A 15,567-nucleotide genomic window follows, 5' to 3' on the forward strand; every position below is an offset into this window, starting at 1 on the left:
TCCGACAGGCCCATTCCGCCAGCCTTTCCCCAGCGGTTCACATCGCCAGGGAAAGGCTGGCGGAATGGGTATCTTGGGGCGATTCGGGGGCCCCTGCACTGCCCATGCACTTGGCATGGGCAGTGCAGGGGCCCCTGTGCAGTGCCCCATAGCGCAGGTCACTGCCCGATTTACGGGCAGTGATCTGCACGACGGGTGCCGCTGCACCCGCCGCACAGAGGCATTGATGGTGGCTCCATGTGGAGCTGCCGGCAATGTCCCGGCCAGGTATTCTGCTGGGCCGGCGGGCGGAAACAATGTTTCCACCCGCCAGCCCAGCAAAATGTTCTTTATGCGGCCGGCGGGGTCCCGGGTGGCTGGCGGTCAGTTAAATGACCGCCAGCCTGAACACGGCAGTAAACACTGACGTGTTCATAATGAGGGCCTGAGACTTCAGTGTTTTAGGACAGCACCAGAACGACAACTTGCTTTATAATTTTTGTTTGGTTTCCTGTTATTAAGAATCTTCTTAGAACCAACTTTAGGGGAGGCAATTTTTCTTGCTAACCTTTTCTTTCTGATATGCTTTTCACTGTGCGTAGCTAATCCAGACCTGCGCCGGAAACATTCCCCACATTCAGCACAAGAAAAGGGTTTCTCTCCTGTGTGTATCCGCTGGTGGTAGACTAACGCAGAAGACTGCCTGAAAGACTTTCCGCATTCACCGCATGCATAAGGTTTCTCACCCAAGTGTATCCGCCGGTGACCGATTAATGCGGAGGACTGGCGAAAACACACCCCACATTCACTGCAGGCGTAGGGCTTCTCTCCTGTGTGAACACGCTCATGTTGAATTAAATGTGATGACCTGCTGAAACTCTTGGCACACTCACTACATGTAAAAGGTTTCTCTCCCAAGTGTGTCTTTTTGTGTTCTTTTAAGTGGGATGATCTTCTATAACACTTGTCACATTCACTACATGCATAGGGCTTCTCGCCTGTGTGTGTCTGCTGGTGTCGGACAAGATGCGATGACCTAATAAAACACTTCCCACATTCACCACATGTATGTGGCTTCTCTCCTGTGTGTATTCGATGATGGGCAACTAAAGAAGACGACTGGCTGAAAGACTTCTTACATTCACTACAGGTGTACGGCTTTTCTCCTGTGTGAACTCGCAAATGTTTGATGAACTCTGATTTTTTACAGAAAGTTTTCCCACATTCGGTACATGTGTGCCCAGCTGCTTTTCTCTGTAGCTCGGTGGATTGTGCTTCCTTGCGGACATAGACTGCATGTTCAGTAGACTTTATAGGTTTCCTTTCTGGGAGGAATCTTCCCTTTCCCTGTCTCTTGTTTAGAGTCTTGCCTGTTTTTCTGAGCGGTGACAGTGGGGGAGATTGCAATTTGCAATTCCTTGGCAAAGTCACATATATCTTTGGGTTTTCAAGACCTCCTGTGATGTTTCTCTGCCTTTTGTATATGGGTCTGAAGTCCTGTCCTGTTGGAACAAAAGTGAGGAGATATTTTAATGCCCATCTAATGAAATATTGGACTTCTATTGAGAAGTATCATAAATGACTGACAATGTTCACTGCAGCTCTCGCTTTAAGTTAAACCATATGTAAGATAAACGAGAAGCTGCTCTGAAAAAAATATTTGCCTACCTGCATCTTAGGGAATAAACCTGTGACTAAAGAATATGTTTACCAGTTAATCAATTCTAAGTCTTATATTTGTAGAATGCAAAATAAAATTATGTAATATGCTATCCTCACGGATGTCAAGCATATCAGAATTCCTGATGACGAGCCTGCAGACTGTGACTCAAGCATATAGATGCATCACCCACTCCAGCCTCTTCTGCGTTTAGTCAAAAGCCATGCAATTTGAGCACTGGCTGCCAGGAGGACGTGGGTGCAGAGCCTGTGTCAAATACCTGTTAACCCTGTTAAATTCCAGCTTGTGAGAGGTAAGGTTTCATTAGGACTGATCTGCTAAAGGAACTCTCATGCTCATGAAAAGCAAGACCACTGTCATCCAGTGCCAGCTATCAAGATAACCATCCATTAGACTAAAGCCTGGACTCGGCAATGTTAAGTACCTCAAGGTGGAAACAGAGTTAAGAGGCTTCCACAGATTAGAACCACTTATAGGTAATTAATGTTGGTGAGGTGGAAACAAAGGAGCCCCATGATTTACAGGCATTCGGGGTCTGATAATCAAATCAGCAACACGCCCGCAGTAGAAGAATCATTAACCCTAGAAGCATTTGATGTTGCTTTGCAGCCATTAGTCTGAGAACCTATCTTGGATTATAAGAGGTCAAGGATTGCATTGGATAAAATGTCACAGGAAAACCTCTATACCTTGAAACGTGCACAGAGGGGGAGAAACCACAACATGAAACTGAACTCTCTTAAGACCATTTTTCGAAAAGTAGGTCAGTTTTCTCTTTTTAAGATTTTATATTGATGGTGGTTTTGGGGGCCAAGCTGTCTTGGCTAAAAGTAGGCTTCACTCAGCCAATGCATAGATTGATAATAATAAGGCTTCCTTATCCACTGCCTTTTTGATAAACATACTTCAGTTATGGGTTGATGAAGCTGGATAACACTATGCTTGGGCTCAAGACGTGAAATGGTGAAAAGTGCGTAATTTGTCAAAACTTCAGAATTACGTATCTTAAGAAAATCCATCAATACGGCAGACTTTGCAGATCCTACCTGTATAAATACTGACTTAAAGGATATACGACCTGCACTATGCCCCACTAATACATTGACATGTATTATTGAGATGGTAGAAGAAGGTGATCCTCCTACTGATCAGTTTCTGTGGCTGTTTAATTGGGTCAAGACCCCTTTGTTGTTGTGAGGGTTTTAGCACATATGCTTCTATGGCAACTGGTTTACTATACCAGCAAAGACGTTATGCATATCTAACATCATAGAAGAAAGTGGGCGATCTGCAACATTGGGCAGATGAGCATTTCTATCAGACGCAGGTGTGGACTCATGAGAGAATATGGGAGAGACATACTTCACTAACAATAGCGCATATCTGATTTAAATCAGAGTGTTACGTTAATGGATTCTTTTGATTTCTGACCACTGACTCCCCCACTTGAGTATAGAGCTCACATGGAGCAAGAGCAGATAAAATGTCTGTTACCGTGCTATTAAAATGTATCTTTGGTAAAGTCTACCTATATTTATCAAATACCTGTCCCTTTGAATTCTCTACTAGGGCTCCCTCAGTGTTACGCAGAACAGGGAAATCAGGCATCAAAGAGTGAGTTAAATGATTGCATGGAAAGGAGGGTAGTATGTGGGCATCATTGCCAAATTCTCTAAACTATGGTGAACATTTGTCTATGATGCTGTGTGTGTGTCAGCAATTAGGGGAGAAATCAATCAACAAAAGTCTTTCTACTACACTTCCCCAAGCTAACAGGGACACAAACTGTATCTCTGTTCATAGAAACAGATTCATACTTACTGGAAGTGTCTTTATATTAAACAGTTCTAAGCAGTATGGGACAGATGTAGAAAGCGTTTTGCATGGTGCAAACAGCGAATTTCGCTGTTTGCGCCATGCAAAACACACATTGCGATTCTCATTCCCATTTTGCGAGTCGGTAAGCTTGTTACCGACTTGCAAAATGGGAATGTGACTCGCAAATAGGAAGGGGTGTTCCCCTTCCTATTTGCGATTTGCATCGCGATGTAGAATTGCTTTGTGACCGCGGTCGCAAAGCAATTCGCAGTTAGCACCCATTTCAAATGGGTGCTAACCCATTCGCCAAAGGGAAGGGGTCTCCATGGGACCCCTTCCCCTTTGTGAATGGCTCTGAAAAAATGAAACAAAAATGTTTCATTTTTTCGAGTGTATTGCAACTCGTTTTCCTTTAAGAATAACGGGCTGCTATACAAAAAAAAAAAACTTTCTTTATTTAAAAGCACTCACAGACATGGTGGTCTGCTGTCTCCAGCAGGCCACCATCCCTGTGAGTGCTGCGAATCGCAAGGGGGTCGCAAATTGCAACCCACCTCATGAATATTCATGAGGTGGGTCTTTGCGACTCCCTTGCGATTCAGATGGTGTCAGGGACACCATCCAGCATCCGGCATTGGGACTCGCAATTTGCGAGTCGCAATGCGGTTTTACCTACATCTGGCCCCATATGTCTAAACCTACCGTTTCAATTGCGGCTGGTATGAGAGTTGTATACCGGAGAAGATACAAGAGGTTCTGGATCCCACAGCCCATTAATGGTGTGGTTTGTGCATCAACACACTGCTGAGAGCAAAGAAATCTCACAAGGTGACAGGCAGATTGGAGGTCCACCACAGGCAATCCTAGAGGGTGGGTGACACTGGAAAGTGTTGAGGGCAACTCGTCCCACATAATCACCACCAGTTCCATGTAAAAGTACAACTTCCCGGTCCTTGAAGAATCAATGAGGGAGATTGGATAGAAAAATAAAGTAGACAGTTACACGTTCAGTGCCTGAAGTAACAGCACCGCACTGCTCACCATGCAAGGTTTAGAAAGAAACAAACAGATCAATTTGTGGCATCACTTGAAAGGCAGGCAATCCTTGCAGCAGCGGGGTGAGAGTGGAAATAGTTGAGGATAACTCATGCCACACAGGCATCTTGCCCCTACGTGCTGCCTTAAAAAAAACGAAGTAGACCAGCAGCAAAATTACATTGGATGTCGTAACTTCAGCCCCCCAACCCTATGTGCCCAAACCCAGAATGCAGGGATCTAAAGAGGATATTTATCCAGGTGTTTCTGGGCTTTTTTACTTCCCCTATTGTTTTTTAAGCAAGGTTATAAGAGATTAAACCTCAATGGACTGAAGGAAAATTCATTTACTAAACAGTCCAGTTCAAACATGGATTCTGCCTCTTCACTGGAAAGGAAAGGAAACTCTAACCCTGAAGGAACGATAGCTGCTGTGGGCAGCACATTTGATTCAGATTGATTTGGTATCAGTCACTATGATTCATGCTCTTATGGCAGTGCTGGTATTGGCAATACCTGATTTTATCATTAGCGGCTTGCAAAGAGCTACACCAGGATTTCCACTTCAATGAATTAGAAGAGATGCCACTGATGGAAAAACTGCTGCTGGAAAACTGGAGGTTGATTTTACTTCACACAAGCAGGTTCAAGATTTAGGGCCTGATTACGACTACGGCAGATGGGATACTCCGTCACAAACGTGACTGATATGCCCCCAGCCGTTTTACAAGTTCCATATGACATAATGGAACTTGCAATAAGGCGAGCGGGATATCCGTCACACTTTGGACGGAGTATCTCATCCACCAAGGTCGTAATCAGGCCCTTAATTTCTTCTACGGTGTAATGATGTTTCTAAAAATGCTTCAGATCGTTTTTATTATGCTCCGTTATTTTTCTAATACTTGGCGTATATTCTAATTCGGAAATTATTTGGTTAATTTCAATTCTCCGAAAAACAGGGAGAATGATGGGTCTTTATATCAATGCTACTTAGAAACGCAAATGCTTCTTAAAATTATTGCCACTAAGGTTTAAAAGTATTGAACTAACAGTGTTAACATAATGCTATGTCGCAGGTTTCTAGTTCTTATGCCGGCTGGGTGGGCAGCTTTAATCGGTACCGTTTGTATGGAACTGTTTGTACACATGCTCGTGGCTTCAGGGTCCTCGTAGAAAGTTGGAGCAGTTCTTTGCTGTTCCTACTTTCTTCACCAACTACAACGTAGCTGACAATGCTGGCACGTCTCATAATGACTACTCATACCTCTTCTCCTTGCTCATAAGGACATGTACCTCAACATCTGGCACATAATGACTGCTCATGTGCCAAGTTTGGAAAGTAATTTCTGCTTGTAGTTGACTACGTGCGTTGAGTTAACTGACCTTCATCTTCCTTAATAGAATTTATTACAGGGATGACTTCTAAAAATGGGTGATTTTTTTTAACTTTATCTAAGGGCAAAACTTGTTACGTAAAATTGGAATATTGTGTTCCTGCTTTACCTGCAGATGTGCTTTGAAGCCTTCCTCCTTGCTCAGAATCTGGAGGATCTCCAGTATCTCGCTTTTCCTCCTCTTCACAAGTTTTCAATTTCCTGACTTCGTGTGCTTCTTTGCAAGAAGGCTCTCCTTTTCCACTAAAGTTTACAGAACTCCTCGAGGTCGGACAAGCCCAGATAGGGGGCGTCTCTCTTACTTTCACATTAACATGGTGGGTGGAATACTGGTGAATCTGGGCAGAGGCCTTTGCCTCTGCTCCAGTTCTTAACTCATCAATAATGTCCTGAACAATGGCGGCAGGAGGCTCCACCCGTGCTTCAGATCTGATCAGGGCTGTTTTGTCTCCATGACCACTGCCAAGAGGATCCTCTTCTCCTTCAAGATCACTGCCAAGTGGATCTTCAGTGCACATCGGGTCAGGTTTGTCTCCATGGTTACTGCCACGGTGAACCTCGCTTTCTTTAGTTTTTATTGGGATAGTGTTGACAACATGATCTTCACCACATAGCTCCCTTCCACCTTCAGCTACCAGATAAGTATTGTCTTTGTATTTATTGCCAGAGGGCTGCTCTCTTGCGCTGGATCTTAATGGATCATTATTGTTTTGATGGTCAACAGGCAAGAGCTCCCTTCCTGCATCAGTGCTTATGGGAATGATGATGTTGTTCTGATCATTACCAGGTTTCTCACCTACTTCAGTTCTTATTGAAAAAGTGATGTCTTGATGATTGGTAAAAGAAGGTTCCTCTGCTGCTTCAGTTCGTCTTGGATCAGTAATGCAATCATCATTGCCAGAAGGCTTCTCTCCGACTTCAGTCCTTATAGTATCAGTGATGTCATGTTGATAATCAGTAGAAGACTTTGTTCTGGCCTGGGGTCTTGTTGCATCAATCATTTTGTGAGTATTATCAGAAGGATTCTCTCTAACTTCGGTTCTTCTTGAATCAGTGACGTCTTCATGAGTAAATAGAGAGGGGTTCATTTCTGATTCAGTTTGTATTGGATCCGTAACATTATCATGAATGGGTGGAGATGACTTCTCTCCAGCTTCGGTTCGTATTGGATCAGTTATGTTGTCATAATCTTTACAAGAATTCTTCTCTCGAACTTTGGTTCTTACTGGATCAATACTATGTAGATGATTAGATCGAGATTTCTCCTTTCCGGCTCCAGTGGTTACTGGATTAGTAATGTTGTGATTATTAGTGGGACATGTCTCCTCTCTGGTTTCAATTCTTATTGGATTAGTCATCCTGTGATCATCATTACCAAAGGATTTCCCTTCTGCTTCGTTTCTGATCGGATCAGTGATATCCTGAAGCTCACTACCTGAGGGCGCCTTTCCGGCTTCAGTTTTTATCTGATTGTTGATGTCCTGATGATCATCTGAAGAAGGTTCCTCTCCTACTTCAATCTTTACCCAGTCGATGGACTCCCAATGATCACTGGAATCCTCTGCCTCTTCTATCTTTACCAGGCTCACAGAGTCCTGGTAATCACTGGCAAAGGGCTCTGCACCTTCCACATACATTTTGTCAGTGGAATCTTGAGCAGCATCGTCAGAGGGCTCCTCTCCTATTTCAACCTTCACCCAGTCGATAGAGTCGTAATGATCCCAAGAATCAGAATCTGACTCTATCTTCACCAGGTCAATGAAGTTTGACTGGTCACTGGCATCGGCTTCCGCTTCTGAGTCCACCTCTGCATGATCCATTGTATGAAATATATCACAGGAACAAGGGTTCTACTATTGTTCAGATTTCACATGGTTTTTAAGTAACAACAAACACTGGAAGTTGAAGTCATCTCTTTTACTTCAATCCAACTTCAGTCCAGGCCTCCTCATAATTCCTGGCAGCAGGTTCCTCCTCATTGTCCTCCCTTTTCTGAGCCATGGAGCGCATTTGGTCCTCAACAGATTGCTTACTTTTTTTGTAAATCGATCTCAACTCATTCTATGTACTTCAGCTGTTCCATTGGACATTACAACCTCTCCGACAATCCTCTGTTTCTCCAGTCACCATTTCCTATCTGAAGCAAACATACTTTTACTCAGCCTGTAATAATATTTATTACAAGGTCATGAAACCTGACGAGAGAAGGAAAGAAAGCACATTTTAAAATATGCACCCTTGGAATGCAGCATGAAGTCCACCAGAACCAAAACATAACCCACATACTAATGAATTTTCTCTCAGCAACAGAACATCAGTATTGAAATAGCAGGTTACAGAGCAGTGATCATGCTGAAAGGATAATCTTTCTAGTTTTATAAGATGGGGGAGAGACTGGCACAAATCTCTAATCATAACGTTTATCTGTGATCATGAATTGTGCATTTCCATCTATCTAGGAAACAGGAATTCGACAGAGTGACAGCAACTTCTCATTCACTTGTCTTTTCACAAATGTTTCATGTGTTTCTTTCATATACGCTCCTCTATGACATCTTAAAATTGGAGTGGAATTACATTTTAGTAAACTCAATGGCAGAAAAAAACATTTTCATCAGAACTGTGACCACATTTGTCTGTGGTGGGTGGCTGGGTGTGAGGGGTGTTTGTGATGGGTGGTTGTGTATGAGTGGTAAAAGGTGGAGGTGTCTTATGAGGATGGGTGTCAGATGTATACTTGTGGTGGGAGTGTTTATGGTGTGGGGAGGTTCGTGCATTTGTGATGGGGGTGTATTTGGTGTGAAGTGTCTAGCAGGCAGGTAAGCCTGGAGGTAGATGTGTGGTCAGTATCTTGTGAGCTAGAGGTTTGGAGTGGATGGTTGTGTGAGGGTCTGAGGTTGTTTGCAGTGCAGCTTGTGGTGAGGAGGGGTGATTGTGAAGTGCCTAGTATCCATTGAAAAGGGGTTAATTGTGGTGGGTGGTTGCGTGTGACTAGGGGAATGTTCAGGTATTCAGATGCCGTTGGTTGGAGTGTTTATGCTTTGGGGGCTATTTGTACTGGATTGAGCGTCTGGTCTGTAGAAAGGTGTCTTGTGAGGAGTTGGTGCTACGGACAGGTGGTTATCAGAAAGTTTTAACTTTGATCTGGAGGTAGGTACCTGGTGTGGAAGTGTGTGATTTGTCGCTGTATGCAAGTGATTCATGTTTGTGGCGAGTCGTGCCATAGGGGTATTTCTGGAAAAGGGGAGATGTCTGATAAAAATGTCTGTGGTGGAATTGTTTATGCAATGGAGAATGTATTTAGTTGGTAAAGGAAAGTACTTTTTGGTCATTTTGTGATTAAAAGTGGTTTGTGGACCGTGGCCATGTGTGGGTGAGGGATATTTGTGATGGTTGGTTTTGAGAAGGTGTTTGCACTGTGGGGGTTTGTGACCGGAAATAAATTGGGATCATAGTTGTGTTTGAGTGGTGAGTAGTTTGCATTGTGAAGGCGACTAAGTAAATTAATAATTTTGTGTTCGTTGAAGGAGGAGTGCTATTTGACCTTGAGATGGATGTCTAGCGAGGAAGGGTGTTTGCTGTGGTGGCTGAAGCAATATTTAGTGTGATGGCATGTGTCGAGGGAGAGGGGAGTTTTCTGTGGTGTGTGGGTAAAGGGGTGCATGGGGTGGGGGTAGATGTTTGGTGAGGTGTTTGTGTTGAATAGTTTGAGTGAGGTTTCATCGTGCTTGGAATAGATGTCTGGTGGGGAGTAGTATGTAGTGGGCAATTTAGTCAGGGATGGGTGTTTTATGGGTGATCAGGGATTCTTCTTGATGTGGCCTGTGTCTATTTAGGGAGGTTGTGCTGGGTGCGTAAGGAAAAAAATAGATTGGTAGGACGCAGAAAATGGTTTTTCAAAGGGCAGATTGTCATATGTACACAGGATAACTATTTAATGAAGAGACACAAGTTTAACACTTACATTGGGATTATTTATGTGTTAACAGAGGGTCTGTTGAGAAAGGCATACCTCTCATCTTGAGCAGAATGCCCATCAAGAACTTAATTCCGAGCACCTGATGTTAACCTTGCTGTCCCTCAAAACAAATGTTATCACAACTGATTTTAATGGACCAATTGTTCGAGACCACTTCAAAAAATCCTCTTTAGAGATTCAAAATGGTGAGGTATGTGGTATATGAGAAAGGTGCTTCGGATGGGATTTAAGTGTGTGTGTCCTGGGAGAAGGGGTGTTTGGCGTGTGTGTGCCTTGTGAGAAGATGTCTGTGGTGTGGGTGTCAGAGGTATGTGAGAAGGGATGTTTGTAATGTGGGTTGTGTGGTTGGTATGTGTGAAGGGGTGTTTGTGGTGTGGGCTGTGTGTTTGGTATGCGTGAAGGGGTGTTTGTGGTGTGGGCTGTGTGTTTGGTATGCGTGAAGGGGTTTTGTGATGTGGGTTGTGTGTTTGTTCTGTGTGAAGGGATGTTTGTGACATGGGTTGTGTGTTTGGTATGTGTGAAGGGCTGTCTGTGGTGTCTTTAGTATGTGTGAAGCGGTGTTTGTGGTGTGGGTTGTGTGTTTGGTATGTGTGAGGGGTGTTTGTGATGTGAGTTGTGTGTTTGGTATGCGTGATGGGGTGATTGTGGTGTGGGCTGGGTGTTTGGTATGTGTGAAGGGGTGTTTGTGGTGTGGACTGTGTTTGGTATGTGTGAAGGGGTGTTTGTGGTGTGGGTTGAGTGTGTGGTATGTGTGAAGGGTGTTTGTGATGTGGGTTGTGGGTTTGGTATGTGTGAAGGGGTGTTTGTGGAGTGGAATGTGTGTTTGGTATGCATGAAGGGGTGTTTGTGATGTGGGTTGTGTGTTTGGTCTGTGGGAAGGGGTGTTTGTGACGTGGGTTGTGTGTTTGGTATGTGTGAACGGGTGTCTGTGACGTGGGTTGTGTGTTTGGTATGTGTGAACGGGTGTCTGTGATGTGTGTGGTGTGTTTAGTATATGTGAAGGGGTGTTTTTGGTGTGGGTTGTGTGTTTGGTATGTGTGAGGCAGTTCTTGTGATGTGGGTTGGGTGTTTGGTATTTGTGAAGGGGTGTTTGTGCGAAGGGGTGTTTCCGGTGAGGGTTGTGTGTTTGGTACGTGTGAAGGGTGTTTGTGGTGTGGGTTGTGTGTTTGGTATACGCAAAGGGGTGTTTGTGATGTGAGTTGTGTGTTTGGTATGTGTGAAAGGGTGCTTGTGATGTGGGTTGGTTGTTTGGTATGTATGATGCGGTGTTTCTGGCTGTGGTGTGTGTGCTTGTGTGTGGAGGGGTGTTTCTGGCACCTTTGTCTGTGGTGTCTGTGGAGAGGGGTGTTCTTGGCACATGTGTGGTGTGTGTGTTTAGGGGTGTTTTGGCACGTGTGTGTGCTTGTCGTGTGTGTGTGTGTGTGTGGAGGAGTTTTTCTGGCACATGTGTGTGTGCTTGTCGTGTGTGTGGAGGGGTGTTTCTGGCATGTGTGTGTGCTTGTCGTGCATGTGTGCTTGTCGATGGGTGTTTCTGGCACATGTGTGTGTGGTGTGTGGAGGGGTGTTTCTGGCACATGTGTGGTGTGTGTGCATGTGGAGGGGTGTTTCTGGCACATGTGTGTGTGGTGTGTGGAGGGGTGTTTCTGGCACATGTGTGGTGTGTGTGCATGTGGAGGGGTGTTTCTGGCACATGTGTGGTGTGTGTGCATGTGGAGGGGTGTTTCTGGCACATGTGTGGTGTGTGTGCATGTGGAGGGGTGTTTCTGGCACATGTGTGGTGTGTGTGCATGTGGAGGGGTGTTTCTGGCACATGTGTGTGTGGTGTGTGGAGGGGTGTTTCTGGCACATGTGTGGTGTGTGTGCATGTGGAGGGGTGTTTCTGGCACATGTGTGGTGTGTGTGCATGTGGAGGGGTGTTTCTGGCACATGTGTGGTGTGTGTGCATGTGGAGGGGTGTTTCTGGCACATGTGTGGTGTGTGTGCATGTGGAGGGGTGTTTCTGGCACATGTGTGTGTGGTGTGTGGAGGGGTGTTTCTGGCACATGTGTGGTGTGTGTGTTTAGGGGTGTTTTGGCACGTGTGTGTGCTTGTCGTGTGTGTGTGTGTGGAGGAGTTTTTCTGGCACATGTGTGTGTGCTTGTCGTGTGTGTGGAGGGGTGTTTCTGGCATGTGTGTGTGCTTGTCGTGCATGTGTGCTTGTCGATGGGTGTTTCTGGCACATGTGTGTGTGGTGTGTGGAGGGGTGTTTCTGGCACATGTGTGGTGTGTGTGCATGTGGAGGGGTGTTTCTGGCACATGTGTGTGTGGTGTGTGGAGGGGTGTTTCTGGCACATGTGTGGTGTGTGTGCATGTGGAGGGGTGTTTCTGGCACATGTGTGTGTGGTGTGTGGAGGGGTGTTTCTGGCACATGTGTGGTGTGTGTGGTGTGTGGAGGGGTGTTTCTGGCACATGTGTGGTGTGTGTTCATGTGGATGGGTGTTTCTGGCACATGTGTGGTGTGTGTGCATGTGGAGGGGTGTTTCTGGCACATGTGTGTGTGTGTGTGCATGTGGAGGGGTGTTTCTGGCACATGTGTGGTGTGTGTGCATGTGGAGGGGTGTTTCTGGCACATGTGTGGTGTGTGTGCATGTGGAGGGGTGTTTCTGGCACATGTGTGGTGTGTGTGCATGTGGAGGGGTGTTTCTGGCACATGTGTGTGTGGTGTGTGGAGGGGTGTTTCTGGCACATGTGTGGTGTGTGTGCATGTGGAGGGGTGTTTCTGGCATGTGTGTGTGCATGTGGAGGGGTGTTTCTGGCACATGTGTGGTGTGTGTTCATGTGGAGGGGTGTTTCTGGCACGCGTGTCTGCTTGCCGTGCGCCTTTCTCTCACCTCAAAGCCTCAGATCTCGTGACATCTCCAATCTCCCGCAGGCCGGGTCACCGAGGACTGAGCTGTCTGCGGGTGCCGGCAGCATTGCTCATCCGGGTCACCGAGGGCAGAGACAGAACTAGTCCTGGTGCAACGACTTCCGCTTCAGTGGACGCGCTGGAACAAGATCCGGAACTACTTTCGCTTCAAGCGAGAGACGCGGTACAAGCCCCGGAAGTACTTATGTGCCGGTGTCAGAGTAACTACAGGCCCTGGCACTACTACTTCCGTTTTCAGCGGCGGACACCGCAGTAGGCGACAGAGTCGGGGCTACGAAGGTCCTTGTTACCCCACTGTTGCATGAGACGACGCCTGACCCGTGTCAGGCTGCAGCTGGGGGTCCAGGGCTGCAGAGGCCTTTGTTACCCCACTGGTGCATGAGACGTGTGACCCGTGCCAGGCTGCAGCTGGTGTCCCAGGACTACGGGAGCCTTTGTTACTCCGCTGGTGCACGAGACGACGTCTGACTCGTGCCAGGCTGCAGTTGGTGGCCCAGGCCTGCGGGGGCCTCTGTTACCCCTACGGTTGCATGAGACAACGTGTGACCCGCGGCAGGCTACAGCTGGTGGCCCAGGGCAGCAGAGGCCTTTGTTACCCCCGTTTCATGAGACAAGGTGTGACTTGTGCCAGGCTGCAGTTGGTGTCCCAGGACTACGGGGTCCTTTGTTACCCCGCTGGTGCATGAGGCGACGTGTGAGCCGCGCCCGGATGCAGCTGTTGTTCCAGCCTTCTCTGCGGCGTGGGCGGAAGATTCCTCATTTGTATAAACTGCCGTAAAATGACAGAGCCCCGCAGAGCTTGTGTGTGGGCAGAGGCTCTCATGGAGGGTGTAACTGCACTGAAAGCACCAGCTAAGCACACTCCAAGGGAGCCAGACGGGAAGCATCTTACAAGGCAGAGAGTGCTTAGTCCCAGTCCTGTTTTTACTATTTTTTCCTTTCTGGTGCCACTTTGGTTGGATTTGTGGCAACAGACGCTGCAATCACGCACCTGTGGGTGTCTAAAACTTCTGAGCCCGGCTCTGCTGTGCCAGGAGAGGTGCAATGATTCGTGCTCCTGTTCTGCCCAAACTCCACCCAGTACCACCTGTTCCTGAGGCAGGGCTCCATCAAAGAGACTTTCAGGGCGAGGTTTGCGAAGGAGAAGGGGGTGCAGATATCAGTGCTAGACAGACACAGGCCTAGTTTAAGGGCCCTGCACAACTACTTCAGGCTCTGAACGAGGGATGCTCAGGGAAGGGTGGATCTGGCACCACTGGAGTGCAGTGTAAAAGAAATAACACGATCCAACCCAGAGACTAACTTCCCACTCCCATAGCTGGGTGGGGTGGGGTGGGATAGAGTGTCAACTCCTCAGTAGAAGGTCTACAGGTATGAAAGTGCCCTCCCCCAGGTCATGAAGTAATCAGGCCACCAGGGTGGTCTCTATGCTGTGATTGGGGAGGAAACCCACATGTTCTGGGGCTCAGGTTATTTGAATGCAGAGGCTGGGAGTCCTCCACATTTACAGCACCCACTTTGGCCTTGGATGGAAAAGTCAGCATTGACATGGTTCAATAGTTTGACCGTTATCAGGAAGGTGATGTATATTCTCGCTGGTTATTCTCAGGTAAAAGAACCAACTGAAACATACTGTATTAATCTGAGAGGGGAGTCTATTTTGAGCCAGATTTTTTTGCAGAGCGGATAAGAATGGGGGGATCCTAACGCATATGGCCACCAGTTTGAGATCCAGATATCAAACAAACTCCCAATAATAAAAGGCTCAGTTTTATCAAGTTAAGCTTTAGGTGAGCAACTGAGGAAATATGACTCAAGCATAGGACAATATGTGTAGACCATTATGGACAACCCGTACAAAGGTGTCCGCCTGGCCAGAGGAGCAACATCCCAGTAAAAAATTACAATGTATGACACTTGGGATACATCATAGATGAAGTGACAAAAACTGGATTGATAAGGTGGTAAGTGGTCAGCCTGACACAGACCCACAAGAAAGTATGCATACCATTGGAGCGCATTGCCTTGAATTCAGCAGATGTCAACAAGGTCAAGTAAAATGGAAATGATTCACATTACTGACCTTGAGATCTTCAGCAACAGATAAGTGTGCCTAGGTGCTGGGAAGATGCCTGAGCCGGACCGAATTGCATCAAATATAGGGTTATCTTCAAAATAGGACAACTGTCCATTTACAAGCTTTTCAAGGGTTTGGATGGAAGAGGGTGTTAAAAGGTGGGGCAAAAATAGACCCCACCGCGTGGATCAGCCGAAACCACCTTCAGCGGAGGAACCACTAAAGCCACCTTGGAGGAAGTAGTCACGGTGTAGTAGGGGTTGTGCAGGGAGGCGAGGTTGGGGACAGGGAGGCAGTGATCCTGACTGTATGGAAAGAAGCACCTTAGTAGACAGATCAATAGTGAGTAGTGAGAATTCAGAAAGAGAACGCCTTCAAGGACTTCCTGGGTCTGAGTGAGTTTGACAGTTATCAGAAGTAGAGGGGTTCAGGATAGTTCTGACAACCGTGTGGTAGTCCATTGGAAAGTCCACAACAACCATATCACTGCAGAATGTGCCAGAGAAAGTAGTGTGAGTAGTATCAATTTTGGAATGGAAAAAATTAAGATAGGTGAGACCAGAGTTCCAAAGAAGGCTTCACTGTTGTATAGGAATAATCAGGTGAAAACAGCCCATGGACAATAACTAAAACGTCTCTGTTATATAGGCACGCTGGGAGTTATTCGATAAACCTCTTTAAGTGTCATAGAGA

General features: G+C 46.3%; 1 pseudogene; it reads right to left on the bottom strand.

Annotated features, from left to right (window-relative positions):
* Window positions 1-12,926, bottom strand: part of LOC138266968 (zinc finger protein 585B-like) — a 68,653-nt pseudogene extending 55,727 nt beyond the window's left edge.
* Between the last annotated feature and the right edge of the window lie 2,641 nt (window positions 12,927-15,567).

This window comes from Pleurodeles waltl, chromosome 12 (genome assembly GCF_031143425.1).
Source record: "Pleurodeles waltl isolate 20211129_DDA chromosome 12, aPleWal1.hap1.20221129, whole genome shotgun sequence".
Lineage (NCBI taxonomy): Eukaryota > Metazoa > Chordata > Amphibia > Caudata > Salamandridae > Pleurodeles > Pleurodeles waltl.